Genomic DNA, 13,382 nt, shown 5'->3' on the forward strand with positions numbered 1-13,382 from the left:
ACAATCTGTTCTTTTGGAAGCAAAAAGAAGAAAGGATTTAGAGTAAATACTGTGAAATAATTACAAAAATGATCATTAAGTGCTTAGACAGAAATGAGAATCAGTACTTGGTTTCATGACATTTGGTTAGCATTAGAGAGTAAATAGACCACAATCCATATGTACTCTCTCTGGAATTAGCCCAAATCCATGTTTGCTTGGTTCCAATTATACTTTAGGTCTTCTGCTAGAATATAGAATCGTAGTCTCCAAAGGAACGTAAGGTCGTCCATTTCAACTTTTTACTCAATACAAAAATCACTTGTAGAGCATTTCTGAGGGGTGGCTATTCATTTCTGCTTCAGCTGCTTAAACCTCTGAATACGTACATGTAAGGGAACCCTTGACTTCAAGACGCCTTCCATGCCCACCCAGAAAAATTGCTGAATTTCTTTTTTTTATATTAAAATATTTTCATTATGGAAAACGTCTAGCATATGCACACACAGAGAGAATGGTATCGTGAACATTCATGTAATTATTGTCCAGCTTCATCAAGTTTGGATCTCATTTTTGGCTGCCGCCACTCTGACCCCAGCAGGCTGGCTCAAGTGGGTGGGATTCTTTGCGGAGCCTGATGGCCACCCATGTGATCTTCTATTTCCTCCTGTATGTTTGCAAAGCCAAGTCGGAAACATCGAGGGGAATCCTTCTAACCAGTGTCTGTTCTAGAATGACACCGTAGCTAAAGCAACATGCCATAACATTGTTCTGAGCATTTCTTATGGAAAACATTTTCGAAATGTTAAATATGTTCAGATTTTACGATTTTGACACTAGAATGTGACTTCCTGAGCGCAGGGAAGATTTTTGTCTTTTTGTCTCTGTCTTTTTGTTCATTTTTATGTCCACAGAACCTAGAACGATGTCTAGCACATAGTACTTATTTGTTGAACGAGGCAATGAATTTGAATGAATACTGAAGACCCAGTCTTTGCCTTTAAAAGTCTGGAGGCTTTAGGGAAAGTTATAGGATGTTAATCTACTTGTTAGAAGGTATGTTGTGCTGAGGCCAAAATCTGGCCCCTCTAACAACCTCTCACTGGTTTCAGTTGACTTCTTCCATGTGGTGGTGCTTCAAATACTCCGACAGCAAGCACTGCTCCTCCTCATCTTCTAGACAATTGTCCCCGTCCCTTCAACCGCTCCTCGTGCAACACGGTCTGCGCACACTTCTCCATTCTTATCACTCGCTCGCTCTCTCATCAGTGTTACTCCTAAAAGGCAGCTCCATAAATGGAACGCAATATTTCAGGTAAGATCCCACGAATCGTAATTGGATCACTTCCCTGCCTGCCAATCACAAGCCCAGGTGTATGCGGACTTCTAGAGAAGACACGTAGGACAGGCAAATATGGAGGTTCGGGTCAACAAAAGCTACAAGGTCTTTTTCCACAAATCATCACCATATGCAATTGAGTTTTTGACACTTCAGACTCCATTCATTAGAAAAGCTTTATATTTACGTTACATTTATTGCTGTAAAAAGTTGTCCTGCCATGTGTTCTGAGCAGGACAGTCTTTTAACTGCCCTCAAACATTCAGGTGATTGGAGAAGCCTGGCACAGCGGGACAGCCTGGGTGGCTGTTGGCCAGATGTTGGAGGGACACATGGCTTTGTTGGATCCCTCCCTCCTGTAGGTCTGCTAGTCACCCCATGTGTTCTGGAGTGTAAGGACAGAACTGTGATACCAGGGGCCCAGCTGTTTGCTGTGGGAGCCCTCCCTGGAGGAGATGGTGCTGAGAAGCAGAAGGACACCCCTGGTGAGTAAGAGTGAGCTGTAGGCTAAGCTCAGGGCCATGTGAGTTTCCAGAGTGGGGACAGTGGCCTGGGCAGCACCTAAGGGCAGGTCAAGGAGCAGACATTCAGAGCAGGGTACAGCCCCGCACTCCGTGGAGAGATGACAGAGCATCTGAGATTCGTCCTTGTTGCCAAGACTTCCGGAAGAAGCACCTGGAGAGGAAAATTCTGAGAAAAAGGACTTTCTGCTCATCCAGCTTCAAGGGCTGAGAGCACCAGAGGGCTTGTACTCAGTGTAGGTGGGCCACGGGCTGTATTCACACATTCACATCTCATCTCCTGTAACATTGGTGATTCCTTCTTGTTCCATCTGAGATTTGGTAAGTGTGCCTTCTAAGCCTTCGTTCGGTTTGTCAGTGTTTATCCAGGAGCAAACACAGAGCCTGTGGCCCTCCACTAGAGTGCTGCTTTAGGTAGCTACAGAATTGGTCAGTCATCTCGGTTTCTGGCTCTTTGGCCAGCTGTGCGTGAACCTAGTAAATATTCAGCCAGGCAGCAACTGATCAATAAGCTGGCCGGGTAAGTTTGTCAAATGATTTGCCAAAATAGGAATGGAATTCCCCTCATATGCCTATCCTGAAGTCCGCTCAAAACAGGGATGAGAATCGCTATCCTGATTTATTCTTCGTGACTCTGGGTGGACTCTTCATGACAACTGCATTCTTTTCTAAATGTTCACCCACTGTCAATTTACTAATCTCTCAGTACAAAAGTGCGTGTAAATGGGTCACTTTTAGTGGCCTCTGGGCCATCACTCTCAAAAAATCTTAGACTACCTTCGTGTTTGGAGAACTCTGCTATCTCATCCACATTTCTGCGACTGCCTTCGCTGGCTATATCCTTCCATTATTTTAATAGACTTAGTGGTACAAGTGAACTCTATTTTAATAAAATCCCATATACCAAAATTTCTCTTTGATTTATTTCAGAGGAATAAGAACGTGGTAAAAAAAGAAAAATGCTGTTCGAAAGGAAGTCTTTTTAGATATCAAGCTTACAGCTCCCTTAATGTAACAAAAATGGTGTGCAACATAAAATTAGATTTATACTCAACTCTTCAGAAGCACGCCCTCTGCATAAAGAGGGGTCCACCCATACTCAATCCAGTCATATGCTGAACAGTGCAAAGGGGGGCTGGACCCACTGCCCAGCCTTGGTTCCTCTACGAGCTTGTAACTAGAATGCTTTGTGGCTGACGGGCATGATTGTAATTTTCTACCATGCTCTGCTTGCTGTCTGTTGCACTGAATGGATGATGACATTTTTATTTGGGTTAATGTGATATGAGATGGGGCATGTAATATGAAAAATGTTTTAAGAAGCAATGCAGAGAAAATATTGTAAGATAATGGAGCATGATCTGTATGTTGGCCAATAGGCGTCATTTCAGGCTTTCTTCCTTGCATTATACACAAGAAGTTATGGAATATTCACTCTCACATGAGTTGCATACAAACAAAAGCTCTCTTTGATGGGCTTGCAATCATCTTTATACAATCCACAAGCCCAGCAGTTACTCCCCTGGATTTGCAGACAAGCAGACTTGGGTGGCTTGTGCAAACACACACGCACAGATGAGCACACAATGCTATCGTCAGATCTTAATAAAAGATTCTCATTTGATTGTTACATTTCATCCTTGTCGGATAATGAGAAATTTTTATTTTTGTTTTTTTCCCACAGTTTTCATAATGCATGGACATGATACTTATCATCAGATAAAATATTAATGTTATTAGGTTTTAAAAGAATGATTTCTTCTTGGGGATGACAGTCTAACAGCCACACCCGAGGAGAAAGGGTTCCCATTTTGCTTCTCTCACCTCTCACATGGGTTGGCTTTATTCTAGATGATGCTGAGCGTGCGGCTGGTCATCCATTTGGAAACTAGCAGTCACCATCAAGGGTAAAGTACCACCCTCAGCCTAGGGAAGAAATTCTTCAAGGAAGGAAGGAAGTCCTTGCTCTGGACTGCTCTCTACCTGGAGTTGACTGTATTATTAAATCACCCAGTTAAAAAAAAAAAAAGGATTTTTTTACAGACTGTGCCTGAGGAATTCTGAGTCAAGGTATAGACAGAGAGCAATATAATTAATTTAACAAGGTGGAGAGAGCTTTCTGAGTGATCAAAAGAGACAACTCATGGGGTAATGACAAAGAAGGGCTAAGAAATTCTCCCGCTCATAGGCTTTCTTCTCTCCTTCTAGGTGATTCCCAGAATTTCTTCAGTGGTGTTTCCTTCTCTGAGGCTAAGATGCTGACCTTGTTAAGTAAACTTGACCCTGGGAGAGCAAATTCTCAAAGCCACTGCCAGTTGTTAGATTTTTTCTGCTTGGCACTTCTTAGTTGTGTGGCCTTGGGCAAATTGCTCAACTTCAGTGAGTCTATTTCTTCATCTGCAAAATGGGAATAATAAGACCTTCTTTGAAGAGTTGTGACAGCAATTAGAAATATGTAAAAGGCTTGGCACTAGAAGGCAGGCCAGCTGTCCTCTGGAGGACCCTCACGCTCCCAGACTGCTTTGGATGCCTGGCACCATTTTCTTTCCTCTTATTCCCATTGGATCCACCTGTTCTTGTCTCACCATGTTATCATTAGTTCCTTGTCTCTCTCCCTTCATCTTTACCTCCCCATCGACTACTCTAATTCAGGCTTTGCCACCTGTCACCTGGAATGTGGCTGTCATCCTGCTTCTCGAGAACAAAGAAGCGTAAGCATCTTTGTAGTCTCAGTACTTTGTATTGTGCCAGACATATAGGTGGACTAAAAAACAATTTTCAAAGAGCTTCCTAGCCCTCTTTCTTTTCACTTTCAATCCATTCTGTACTCAGTCACCAGATTGGTCTAATGAAAATACTTTTGGGGACATTGATTGAAGGACATAGAACAAGCTTGTTATCCTATTTTCCAAAGCCCACTAACAATTGAATCCTGCCAAGAACCATGTGAGTAAGCTTAGCAGATTTTCCCCCAGTCAAGCCTTCAGATGAGATCATAGCCCAGGCCGACAGTTTGACGACTACATGCAGAGACCCTGAAACAGAGGGGCCCGGCAAAGCTGTGCCAGATTCCTGACCCACAGACACCATGAGCTAATAAAGTTTTGTTGTTTTAAGCTGCTAAGTTTTGGGGTAATTTGTTACACAGCAATGGGTAACTAACTAATATACTTTCAATGTCACCCTCTTGTGGCAACTCTTGTGTGTTGTCATGTATTATTGAAGTTTTCAGTATTTGTTCTATCAGGAATGAGCTCAGTGCAACACATGCAGTTGCATCTCTAGAAATATCTATGCGATGACAGGTTGACTGAATGTTCCTTGAGGGCCTTGACATAGAAGGAATGTTAATTGATCGAAGAGCTCTTTCTGTCTGAGCACGAATGCCGTGCAGTTTGCTGGGCGCTGGCTCTTTGTGAAAGATCTGGTGTTCTGCCTCTTACTTCGGGCAAGTCATTTGAGTTTCTCTGAACTGGGGTCCTCACCCCCAAACGAGGGGCCAGTTGCAGTGCACTATAAAGTCCCTTTCCATGGACATTCTAGGATCTGAATGAGGTCACTAAGCAACAGATTGAGACAGTTACTTAGGGACCATGGAAAGAGCAGGCAACTTCCTAGTTTGGCAGAGTGAACAGTTGGATGCATGAGCCTCTCTACTTGCTCCAGCACATCCCAAGACCCCATAAGAAAGTCTTATTATATCTCTTTCATGCACTGACTTCAGAATTACATAAAGACCTAAATCTGGTTATTTTTATGTTTCAATAATTTAGTAAAAGTGAAAATTAGAAATTCAGATCCTCTGGCTCCTGGTTTGTTGCTTGTGCCTCCACATTCCCTTTGTTCCTCAGTCAACTGACTTCTAGGTTATAATTTCACTTAATGCAGCTCTGATGCCATGAACTTGGAAAACAAACAAACAAACACCATTAAACCCTTGGCGCCCCCTGGAACTTTGGAGAACAGAATCAGCCCGAAGGCTCCTGAGCAGGGAGAGGGAAAGAGAGGGTCCCTTCTGCATTATCTCGTACTTCTATACTGAGATGCCCCCCACACTTTGATGGTGTAAAGGCAGGGTGACTCATGGTCTACATATGAAGAGGGATTCAGAAAAGAGCCTGAGCAGAGGGCCCCACCCTAAGATGAAAATGTGGCTCCCGGGAGCTGTGTCCACCGCCCCCCCCCAGGGCCATGGAAAGTGGAGACTCCAAAGGTATGACTTGCAGCTGTCCTCATCTGTTCCGGAAGTGTCTGTCGCAGGATCTAGGGGGAAGTCTCACATCCTGCAGGCTAAATGGCTGAAACCCCTTTCCTTACTCCCCCACTTTCAAGTACTTAATAGCTCCTCGCCCTCCAGTGAAGCTCACACCAAACACTCCGCCAGCACAGAACTCTCTGTGCCTCAACCTACTTTTCCAGTTTTCTCTCACTAATCCCTTACATGTACCCTGTGTTCCAGCCAATTTGTACTCCTCTATTCCCTGAACACATCCTGTACTTTTCGTCCAGATGCCTTTGTTCCTGTAGCTCATTCTACTCGCAGTGCACCTTCTCCCTCTGTCAAAGCTCAGTAAAATCTTCAGGACTCACTTCCAATGCTATCCCCTGCCCCCAAAGTGGCTTCTGATGCTCGAAAGAAGACGTGAACTCTGTCACCGTTTTCCACTCCTCGGTGGTAACGTAGGATTTGTGCACTTTGTTGCCCTTGTACATTAAACACCCCCTTAAAGACAGGGACTAATAAATCTTCATTGAATTTTATGAATTTAATGTTTCATTCTATTTGGCACTCTTAGACCTGCGGGCAATGTTGTTTTGGAACTGATGTCAGAGGGGGATTTTCTGAATAAATAAGAGTCAGCTAATGGGGATGGGAGATGGTATTTAAACATATTGTTGACTTCAAAAATAATAAAAAATAATACCTTAAAGTGCTTTAAATGGGTGGCTAACAAATGTAAAATTAATACCAGTTAACAAAACTTATTACCTCCTTTTGCCACCCAGATATTAGAAACATCCACGACTTATTTTTATGCAGAATTTCCTGCTGATAAGTATCAGCTCTAGCCATCTAGGTTAATAATCAAGTGTCATTTCTAATAAGTCAGTGGTTCCTGTCAAGAGTTGTGACCAATTAGAACTCACCCCGATGAGGAGGTGGCTGCTGGGGTTGCCTAGCAACAGCCAAGCTGGGAGGCACATTTAGATGCTCGTTTAGATTTAACCAGTGGCAAGTCAGAGTGACATTATGAGTCTGGCAAAGGAAAGCCAAATTATAACCCAGGATGGGGTACTCGTGATGAGGAGTGTGTTTTTTTTTTTTTTTAATGCAAATGGAAAAGGAACATTTTAACCAGAATTTAAACAGTCCATCATTATACCAGTTTTAATTAGGAGATTAGGTGTCAGTGGAATACAACTGTGTCGAAGGATAATGGTCCCTTGCTGCTAGAGAAATACCCAGACATTCTGGAAAATGGGCAACTGGTCAGGCAGAGACAATGTATTTTTGGGCTCCAAAGTATTTATTACCACAGCCACATTTGGTTGTAATGACTTTCATTTTTATTGTTTGGAAGGATTAAGAAATAAAAGCAAATATTAAAAATAGACTGCTGGAGGCTCATGCAGCCGAGAGAGAGCTGCTTACTGCAACATTACTGGGAGAGCGGGTTCTGTTCTAGAAGCCCTCGTGCACAATTGTCTGAAGAGTGTACAGTGAAAATTTAAAGGCCAAGCCAAACCGTGATGAAGACTGTAATCCTGCGAAGACTTTTGCACTGAAATGATCGCAGCTATGCATTTACTCATAAGCTGGCTATATCAACTTAAATTTTTTAAAATTGTAGTCATTCTGGAGTAATATGTCTTCTCCAAGGCAGGAAAGGCCTAGAGGGAATAATAACCACATCTGCCTCCGCCTTTAAGATTCATATATTATTGACTGTGCCTTCCTGACAGGAAACATCTGGATGAAAGTGAAAAATTAGGCAGAGCGCTGGATTCTTGGCGACTGTGAGAGATACCAGCCTTCCCTGTCAGTCTGGCTTTTCTTTAACTGAGTCCCTATGCCCAGAGATATGATTGGCTCATTTGCTGCTGAGTGACACAACCAGCCAGGCTCAGGCTCTCCTGTATGAAGCTTCCAGCTCTCCTGTATCTGCTCAGCGGGTCACCATCAGCTTAGTGATGTGGGTGAATGAGGAAATCCCATTCCTTCTGTTGTGCTTTGAGGACTGAGAAGACACGAGCCACCATATTGGGTAGGATCCATGGTCCATCCAGTTTGGAGCCTGGCCTCTGCTAGAGGCACTTAAAAATGGCGTCCCCCATGGACCACCAAAGTCACAGTGCCCTGTGGCCTCATTTCTCCCAGTTGCTGGCTTTGACGTTAACAACCCATGTTTTCACCTACTAAAAACTTATGTGAGCCCAGAACAAACAAGGTTAAACAGATTTCTTCACTGCAGACTCTCCCAACCCATTCATATACTAAGGTACATAGCTAATCTCTCAGAAGATGGTTGTCAGGGGTGCTTGGGTGGCTCAGTCAGTTAGGTGTCTGACTTCAGCTCAGGTCCTGATCTCAGGGTCCTGGGATCGAGTCCTGCTTCTAGCTCCCCACTCAGCAGGGAGTCTGCTACTCCCTTTCCCTCTCCCTCTGCCCCTCCTCCTGCTTGTGCTCTCTCTCTCTCAAATAAATAAATAAAATAAAATAAAAAAGAAGATGATTGGCAATATTTTATGGAATTGTATGACCATGGGCCTTTTCAGACCTCAACAATTTTAAGTCCTTTTCCTTGGTAGTAATTCATAGCTTGAAAGTTCATTATCATGTAAGTACAGTTTTGATGCTTTCCTCTTAAGTGTATTATTTTCTTCTTGGTTACACTGAAAGCTGCCACTTTTGTGCTGACTTGCATAGTCTTAGAAGAGTCTTAGAAACTTACTCTAATTGACTTAATATTTGTAAAATCAGAAGAGCTTAGAGGAATTTACAAATGTGTAGATTGCACGGTATGCTCCCTCTTTCAGATGAATGATAAAATTTAAAAATAAAATTAGTGCTAACCTGGGTCCCCAGGGATTCCCCATTATTTATATTTTTCCCTCAGAGAGAATTAATTTAGTTCCAGTTTTGTTTCCTAAAATTAAATCTATTTACTTTCTGACCCATAATAAAGTTTTATACAACCCCAGGGTTACTCGTTAATAGTCTTTGGTAGAGAATCTAGCATAAGACTCTAAAAATCTCAATAAATCTACTGGTTGCCCTTTTAAAAAAATTCTCTTTTAGGGGACAGGGCGAACACTCTGGCAGGTCAACTGGGCAAAATATTTCCTAATAAAAACAAAAAATCCATCGTTTTCCCAGCAGCGCTCAGGAATCCTGTAACATAGACCTCAATAGCTTGGCTGTCACTGGACTATGATTTCGGTGGTCTCTTTTTCTGGAATCAGGAATGCAGCAACCAGATTTTCACCAGTGCCTTATCTTTCTACGTCATCCCAAATATGAAGCCAAAACCCAGTTTTATTTTAAATAAAAAATACGGCTTTGTGATTTAATGCTGATTTTAAAGTAACTTTCAAGCATTGCTGACAAAGCTGTCTAATATGTACATGGATAAAGACAGTGCCATCTCGGCCCTCTGAATATTAATGACACTTCCAGACACAGGTAGGAGAGGGCGTAGACTGCCAAGGTGCTAATGGAAACAAGCTGCAGAATTCCAAGGGAAAACAAATCTTTATTTCAAGAATAAATTCTGAAGTTTGATAACAGAAGTCCCCAAGCTATTTATGAATTCAGCAAGGAATGGAGATATTGATATTTCAAAGCTATTTCGGGGGAAGACGGGCTCAGGTGTCCATAATCGAGGGGAGGGCAGGCTCGGGTCTGTTGTCCAAGCTTCTCGTCGTTTCTGCCTCCTCCACTCCGTGTCCCTGTGTGCCTCACTCTCCTCTCTCTGTCTTTGGGAACTGCTTTTTCTATTTCTGCGTGTATATACCTGTGACTCTCCAAAGAGAAAGCCAATGATGTGCCTCATCCCCTTATTTAGCTTTTCCTTGATAAAATTATTCCCTTTTGTTTTACTTTTATCTTTGTCTTAACATACATCCTTCAGTAGAAAGCTTCCCGGCTCTTTGATTCTCCATCCGTCCATCCACCCACCTACCCGTCCATCCATCCATCCATTCATCCAGCAAATCATCACTGAGTACACATTATGTGCCTATTGCTATGCAGTTAATGATAGAGAAAAGAGGAGTAAATGGGCTATTAGCCGGCAGTAAAGCTACAGAGAAAAACAGAGCAGGGTAGGGGAGACAAGTTTCTGGGGCTCAGCTCCTGCAAGTCTGGGGAAACCCCAGGTCTTTGATAGTCAGGTGAGGGACCAAGAGGAAGACTCACACCAGTCCTTTCCACTCTGACTCTTACCAGAATTATGGCAGGGACCTTGCAAAACATACAGATTCTCAGTCACCTGTAGAAGTTCTCATTCTGAGGTCCTAGAGTGGCTAGAATTATGTATTTTAACAGGGATTCTAGGTGATTCTGGTGCAACCCTTGGTCACACAGGGTTTGAGCACCAGTGACCTAGAGAGCAAAGGGCAATGGGTGGTTAAAGACCAAAGAAGCATCTAGAAATCTAGAGGGTCATTTAGGCTGGGGGAGGAGGTAGTCAGGGGCACTAAGACTGGCACCCTGCCCTCCCTCCCTCCTCCCCTCCACCCATCTTCCACAGGGTAGCAACTAGCCCTTGTCATAGCCTCCATCCTGTCTATACTTTGGTGCAGAGTGATCTGTGCTCAGAGTCCCAAACCTTGCTCTTCAGATTCCAAGGGAAGCTGCCTGTAGAATTAGAAAATTCTTTTCTTAGAATTCTAAATTAGAAAAATCTTTTCTTTCCCAAGAATGTTTAGCTTCCAAGACCACTGTCTCAATAGGGCTTGAGAAAGCCTGATGTGTGTGCAGGTCAAAACTGAGCACCGACCTCCTGATTCTGGAAGGCATCCCCTGCCTCCTTCTGAAGCAACACGCACCACTGATTCAGTGCAAGAAGGAAGACCACAGGGGACATGATTTGTAGAGTACAACACACACAGACATTGCTTGAATGTTTGAAAATATTCTCTTTGTCCCATAGTTTTCTGTGCTGGTGTTCCTTTCTACCTAAGCAACATTTAACACCTTTGGCTGCTCCTTCCTCCTTGAAATACATTTCCCTTCCACATTCTCCTGGACTTCTATTGCAGGCTGCTCTTTTTGAGTCTTACTTGTAGGTCTCTCCTCTGCCCCTCACTTGAATATGGTTCTCACCACCACCCTCTTCTCTTCCTGTACTGCACGCACGCTGGGTGTGACCTTGCCATGTCTGGTTTTTTTTTTTTTTTAAATCATTCTTCTTATTTTTTTTTTATTCTTATGTTAATCCCCATACATTACATCATTAGTTTTAGATGAAGTGTTTCATGATTCATTGTTTGTGCATAACACCCAGTGCTCCATGCAGAACGTGCCCTCCTCAATACCCACCACCAGGCTAACCCATCCTCCCACCCCCCTCCCCTCTAGAACCCTCAGTTTGTTTTTCAGAGTCCATCGTCTCTCATGGTTCGTCTCCCCCTCCGATTTCCCCCGCTTCATTCTTCCCCTCCCGCTACCTTCTTCTTCTTCTTTTTTTTTTTCTTAACATATATTGCATTATTTGTTTCAGAGGTACAGATCCGAGATTCAGCAGTCTTGCACAATTCACAGCGCTTACCTGCCATGTCTGTTTTTGATGACCATCTTTCCTGCCCTCTCTCTTGAGCTCCTGCCCTGCAGTCAACCACTTCCTGACATATCTATTTAGATGCCCCCTCCCACCCAAGAACCTCAAACTCACCCAGTCTAAATGCCCCAGAGGTGGGGAGAGAGGTGACTATTGCTGCCACTGGAAGGGCATCCTTTCTAATGGAAACCCCAGAACTTAAATTCAACCATATTGAGTGGGAAGATTTTTCAATAGAGTTAAGTTTACGGGTAGTATATGTTAAGTAATGGGGTAGAACTGAAGCAAAACCCAGGGAATCTGGTCTGTGAAATTTCTCCCTCCTCCCTTCCCCTCTCCCCTACTCCTTCACATCATATATGACCTCCCGCTTTCCCCTTGGTACCTTAGTGCAATAAACCACTTGGAGGAACTCTATTTTCTGCAACGAATCCAAAGCATTTTCTCCTTCTGAACCTAGGAGCACTGAATTTGTTTGGGAAACGACATTCTATCAGTTTTTGGAGTATACTCTATAGAGTGCTAAAGAAATCTAGACCTTGAAAAAAGACCCAGATTTATTATTTTTTTTTCCCAAAGAAACAGCTCAGATCTGTCGAGAAAACTTTCTCCCCTTTCTTGCTTACTTAGAAAAAAAAAAATCAGCTACCCTTCATCAATTTCTTTTCAACAAGTGATGAGATTCTGCATCTGCTGTGCTGCCCGAAACCACTGTTTACTCATGATCAAAGAAATTTGATGCGACATGTTTGAGCTAGTGATGTCAACCCTCGGTTTACCTACTTCTCTTCCCCACCCCTCTTTTCGGCTACCTCAACATTTTAGTGACTGCCTGTAATAAAGGTGACACTCCCCCCACCTTGTCTGGGTGGTCATCCTACCGCTTTGCAGTTTTTAAAGAAGCAGGCCCTTCCTTGGAACAGATCCTCACCCGAAATCTCAGTATGTAGCACAGCGAAGCGTGGAGCAGGGCCCGTTCCTCCAGCTGAAGCGAGACCGCCCGTCCTTGCGTTTCCCTGAGGGGATCTTACCCGGCGCTGGCTTCACATGGGAATCACCTGGGGAGCCGCAAAGCCCCTCAGACCCGGGCTGCCTTCCAAACCAGACCGCTTTAATCAGAACTGGTCGATGTGGGCCTCCGCCCTGGTTTTCAAAGCTCCCAGGTGATTCGCATGTGTACCTGCGGCTGAGGAGGGCGGTGTCTCCTGCTCTCCGCGCCCTCCCGGGTCAGACTGGGGCCTGCGAGGAGGGAACCGAGCGTGCGTGGGCAGCCCTACTAGGATCTGGGTCCATTCTCATGCTGCCGTGTCCCATTCTGGGTGAAGCAGTGGCAGGCCCACGTGACCAGATGGTGGAGCTACGTTTCTCAACGGGCTTTACCGGTAAGAAAGGAGAAATGTGTACTTCCTCTGCGTGAAACGTGTTTCCATACCTTAGTAGCTTCCAGACTTGGGCAGGAAAGACAGAAGTGCTGCTTCTGATCCCCCTAGGTTTCCACAGAGGCCCCGTTTGCTACCCTTTCCTTCCCCCCGCTCTCCAGATGGCCCCTGGGACGGTCCTAAGGAGCCTTAGAACAATGTTTGAAAATCACACGAAGGTAAGAGAGGCGAAGCATGTTCTGGAGTTGGATTAAGATGTTGGCTGTGCCACTTAAGCTGTGTGACGTGGAGCGTGTTACTTAACCTCTCTGTGCCTCAGTTTCCTTCTCTGTGCAGTGAGGGTGATCCTGATAGTATTGACCTCACAGGGATGTGGTGGAGA

The 13,382-nt window shown here is 44.0% G+C and overlaps 1 protein-coding gene across 2 annotated transcripts in view; it reads right to left on the minus strand.

Annotated features, from left to right (window-relative positions):
- Window positions 1–13,382, minus strand: part of TBXAS1 (thromboxane A synthase 1) — a 160,538-nt gene that overhangs the window by 54,187 nt on the left and 92,969 nt on the right. The gene's annotated exons all lie outside the window — the stretch shown is intronic.

This window comes from Leptonychotes weddellii, chromosome 12, assembly GCF_054177405.1.
Source record: "Leptonychotes weddellii isolate Sample4059 chromosome 12, ASM5417740v2, whole genome shotgun sequence".
Lineage (NCBI taxonomy): Eukaryota > Metazoa > Chordata > Mammalia > Carnivora > Phocidae > Leptonychotes > Leptonychotes weddellii.